Source organism: Alosa pseudoharengus, unplaced genomic scaffold, assembly GCF_046254945.1.
Source record: "Alosa pseudoharengus isolate Yale_2024_CS ecotype anadromous, Long Island Sound unplaced genomic scaffold, YU_APseudo_1.1 YU_APseudo_1.1_scf_6, whole genome shotgun sequence".
Classification (NCBI taxonomy): domain Eukaryota; kingdom Metazoa; phylum Chordata; class Actinopteri; order Clupeiformes; family Clupeidae; genus Alosa; species Alosa pseudoharengus.
Window position 1 is genome coordinate 11,943,029 of NW_027468848.1, and position 5,000 is coordinate 11,948,028.

A 5,000-nucleotide genomic window follows, 5' to 3' on the forward strand; every position below is an offset into this window, starting at 1 on the left:
ATTGTCATAGGTCCAGCATTCATTCTAGGACAATTTAGAATACAGCTGTCAACTGAACGGAACTGAACTGAATAATAAAACATGTATTTTCACGTTGCAACACACATAGAAGTCTACAGTTGTAGCCCAAAAATGCATGATATTACGGGGTCTGGGACGTCTTTTTAAACGCTGCACAGATATATCCCCAGAAGGAAGAGTCCCAGAGTTCCTAGAGTCTGGCTACAATTACAAGGACCGACGCGTCCGTTCAATGTTAAATGTAAAGTAGGCTAGGTCTCCATTGAATTAGACTCTATGAAATAGATAAATAATTACATGTCTAACGTTACGTTACCATGCCCTGTGCAATGTATCTGGGTTAGTTAGCTAACGTTAGCTGGCCGACGTAGGTCAGCTTTTGGTGCTAAATTGCATACTTCAACGTTGAGTGAACTACAATTACTAAGGAGCCTGGCATTTGGTGACAAACATTACACTTATTTAAAGAATAATTGTCGTTCGTTCGTCTCTGCACAAGTAAAATGTTACCAAATATGCAGTTTCATCAGAGCCCTGCACAATAAACTGGAATCTCCACGTCTACTGTGTAGCGCAGAGAACGTTAGCAGCCCAGATGAGTTAGCAAACATTGGAGTATCTGGCTAATGCTAACTGTTAGTTAGCTAATTTAGTAAGACAACAGAGAAGGCAGTGAGTGGCCTTACCTTGGGTTGCACTTTTATCGAAGTGTTCGATATAATACGCATCAGGTGACGTGGGAGTTCCGCACTGATGTGAAATTGAGACACCTTCTCGTACTTGATAGGTTTTTCTACATCGGCTCGCCAGGGATCAGTTCCCCCTGTTGTCACATTTCCATTGTAGGCGGCCCCCGGCTGATTGAAAGCACAGAGTGTGCATGCCAGACCAGCAGCTGTCCGGTCTGCGCTCGTAATAAGACGTGTGTTCTTCGGGCGTTCGTATTTTTTGACCTAAAGTCACCTGTTTTACATTAAACCGTAGCCATGCAGAAAGTGAACTAAATGTTAATGTAGCTTTATCATACAATCAATGAGGGCATGGTTATAAATTCTTTGATGCAACAGTTGCTTTTCTGGACCAGTGAGTGACATTTGGGTAATTTTCTGCGGCACACCTGATGATCTCTCACGGCACACTAGTGTGCCCCGGCACAGTGGTTGAAAAACACTGCCCTAGGCTATGGTTCCCTGTCCTTGCTAAATTTCAGTATGGCCCCCTAATCATTCCCCACTGTAGGCTAATTGGCTCATTCATTCATTCATTCACTTACTCGACCTCAAGCTGGTTTGAGGTGAGCTTTCTGGTGTTTGGTGTGCATCACCCAGGTGGGTGACACATTAGTTAGTGAGTTTAAAAACCCTTCACTGTAGCGCTAAATGCAAGTTGTTGCTTCTTTACCCCAACATTTTAAGCAGATTAAATAACAAAAATATCTAGAACATTGAAACAAATGTTCTTAGTTTATGTTGATTAATGTCAAGTGTTGGCATAGTCACAAATTTCTCCTCTCATTGACTGGTAGGCCTATTGCATTTAATGTTGACAGGATAATTGCTTAACTTGTGTTTGACAATAGCAGAAGAGTGCTTTAATTTATTTGTGAGAATTGCATGACATGTTACTGTGAAATGGTCATTCAGTTGAGCTATCTTGGTTTGCTCTGAGCTGAGCCTTCTCAGTTCACACACAAGTCCCTCCAGAATATTCCCACACTATATTTCCATATTTGAAGCATATGTGGTTGATCTCAGTAGTGAAAATCATGAGTGTGAGATGTAGGCCTACAGCAGACTGCATATTTAAGGAGGATCCACCAATGGAGGTATGAGCTTGCAGAGTAGAATGCATTAATGGAACATGCCAATTTTGGGTAAATTAGCTTATTTATCATTTACTCCAGAGGATAGGCCTACAGTACAAACCTTTCTCTTATTTGTGCATGCAATTAATTACCCAATCTGACAATCACTGAGTGTAATTCAGTAATAACACCCCTAACACCCCACTGAAAGTGGCCTAGTATAGCTCCCAAAAGTGACAATACTTCTTAACAACTCCAAAATGGTCCAATTTCCATGTTGTGACTTGTGTATTTTCCACATGTAGAAATAATGTAAAATGAGACAGAGCAATTTTCTAAGCAGACACACTCTGAACTACAGTACATTCTAGTGATGTAGTACTCGAGTCCGGTCTCGGACTCGAGACCGGTCTCGGACTCGAGACCGGTCTCGAGACCAATTTCTGCTTTCTCGGTCTCGTCTCGGACTCGTTCCTTCAAAGACTCGGTCTTGACTCGGTCTCGGACCACAGTGGGAGGAGAAGGACTCGTAATTTCAGACCGAGTCCTCGAGACCAACGCATTTTTTTATGTTCTTATAAAAAAACAGACAACACATAACAACAATAATAATAAAATGCAATGTTGACCGGCATTATTTGAAAATGACATCCCATGGTGCAATGCAAAGATACTGCCGTCAGAGCCGTTTATTTATCTCTATGGCTCTGCTTGCCGGTGAGAGTCTGTAGGTCAGCATAGTCCATATTAAGACGTTAAGACTGCTCCTCTAAACAATTCCCAATCTAGCTTAGTCTGTAGGCCTAACGGTTGATTATTAACTGGCGTGATATTAAATTAATGAATTAATAAGAGAATATGAAAACTGACATTTTTTTATGGTCTTGGTCTCAACTCGGTCTCGACTCCTAAAGGACTCGGTCTCAACTCGGACTTGCTTCCTCAAAGACTCGGACTTGACTGTATTTGAAAACCAACAGACTCGGTCTCGACCCTTCAAAGACTCGGTCTTGACTCGGACTCGGCATAGGCGGTCTCGTCCCCATCACTAGTACATTCCCATGTTAGCGAAGCATCGCCACCTCCTGGGTGCAGTGGTTGCATGCAGCAGCACTTTGAACGTCGGGAAACCCACCGGCAAGCATCAATGCAATGCAAGCTTTGTTACTGTGCTCAGGTAACAGTTCAGATATTAATGGTCTGACTTTGCTTTATGTAATACATTAAATTCACATGACAACCGAGTTTTCAGGGACCAAGTGGGACAATCTTACCGTACTATGAAAGAAAAGTCTTCCCTGTATGGTAAGTAAGTTTATTGCTTTGCATATCCTGGCTTTAAGACAGAACTTCTAAACCTTTAACTTCTATCGAAGATAACTTTGCTTTTACTTCAGGCAGTTCACCAGTACAGCAGCGGTGAAGCCCAGTATCACTGTGTGCAGTAGCTTCAATACAGCAAGAAGCCCATCATCACCTTGTGCAGTAGCTCATTACATTTCCTATTCACCTCCAGTGGACTGAAAGTTGAAACTATAGTCAAGTGAGCAGCCATTTTGTGCCTATACCGTCCAGTCTTATTGTGCTGCAGGAGGGTGGATCAGAGGTACAGCAAGCGCCCAGTTTCTACAGGCACACAGGCCAGGGTGACTTAGAAAAGAGATTACAGCAGAGGAGTTCACAAAGCAAGGATGAATGAACAAACAAACAAACAAACAAACAAACAAACACCAGTAAACATGTGACAGTCCAAACACCCCACTCAAGCCCTCTGGTGCAAACTGCTCTATGAGAGGGTGGACCTTCAGAAAGGGAGAGTGTGTATCCAGAGGGAATGACAAGCAAGTACTCATCATAAACATGCCTGCATGTTAGATCAGATACTAGGTTTAAGAAGATTATATCAACATACAGTAAGTAGTAAGTCCAATACATCTCAAATTTTTTTTTAACTTGAACGGAAATCAAAACATTGGCACAGTAGATTACCTCTAAAATCAAAGTTGCCTCTACTCGTAAACTGAAAGTATTGACAACTGAGAAATCTCCAAATAGAAACAGATATGCTACAAAAAGATAACTAAACAAAACAAAAACTATTGCTTGTAGTCATTTCACAGAGAGCTGTGAGTAATCAGGAAAAAAGGAAGAGAATGGTCCCTTTGAAACATTAATTTGTACACTGTAAGTACCCACACTTTAATATAGGACCATACTGACTGTAATTCTACACCTTTGTCTATTTTCCAAATCAAAGTCTAGGTTACTAGACTTAACCTCTTTTCCATCACTGTACTAGTCTTAGTATATAACATCACTGTGGTAGTCTTGGTCTCTTACAGCACTGTTAGTCTTGGTCTCTTTTCACCCAGTTTGTTAATCTTGGTATGTTTCCATCAGTTTGTTAATAATCCTGGTCTGTTTTCACCAGTTTGTTAATCTGGTGTGTTTCTATCAGTTTGTTAATCTTGGCCACAGGAAGCATAATAGATCAGCAGCAGACAGAGGAGTGCATACTACACACAGACAGAAGAGCGTGTACTACACACAGACAGAGGAGTGCGTACTACACACAGACAGTAGTGCGTAATACACACAGACAGTAGTGCATACTACACACAGACAGTAGTGCGTACTACACACAGACAGTAGTGCGTACTACACACAGACAGTAGTGCATATTAAACACAGACATTAGTGCATACTAAACACAGACAGTAGTGCGTAACACACAGACAGTAGTGCGTAACACACAGACAGTAGTGCGTACTACACACAGACAGTAGTGCATATTACACAGACAGTAGTGCGTACTACACACAGACAGTAGTGCGTACTACACACAGACAGTAGTGTGTACCACACAGACAGTACTGCGTTCTACACACAGACAGTAGTGCATATTACACACAGACAGTAGTGCATACTACACACAGACAGTAGTGTATATACACATTCAGTAGTGCATATACACACAGACAGTAGTGCGTACTATACACAGACTGTAGTGCGTACTACACACAAATGGTAGTACAGTGCAAAAGGCATTAACCTGTGTACTGATGGACAGCAACTGGTAAAAAGTGTATTGATAAGATCTGGTACGATTTTAGTAAGCTAAATGAACATCATGGAATGTGCAGCACACTAAGGACCTGAGCTAAATATGCTATTG

General features: G+C 41.6%; 2 protein-coding genes across 4 annotated transcripts in view; both read right to left on the minus strand.

Annotated features, from left to right (window-relative positions):
- Positions 1-853, minus strand: part of specc1la (sperm antigen with calponin homology and coiled-coil domains 1-like a) — a 34,467-nt gene extending 33,614 nt beyond the window's left edge. For all 3 annotated transcript variants that reach the window (XM_076271205.1, XM_076271206.1, XM_076271204.1), the window contains exon 1: positions 708-853. The gene's annotated coding sequence lies outside the window, so the exon portion shown is untranslated. The remainder of the gene's footprint in view (positions 1-707) is intronic.
- Positions 854-3,126: 2,273 nt separating this feature from the next.
- LOC143106785 (breakpoint cluster region protein) overlaps positions 3,127-5,000 on the minus strand; it is a 44,314-nt gene continuing 42,440 nt past the window's right edge. The window contains exon 23 of the mRNA XM_076271262.1: positions 3,127-5,000. This exon is cut by the window's right edge and continues 722 nt beyond it. The gene's annotated coding sequence lies outside the window, so the exon portion shown is untranslated.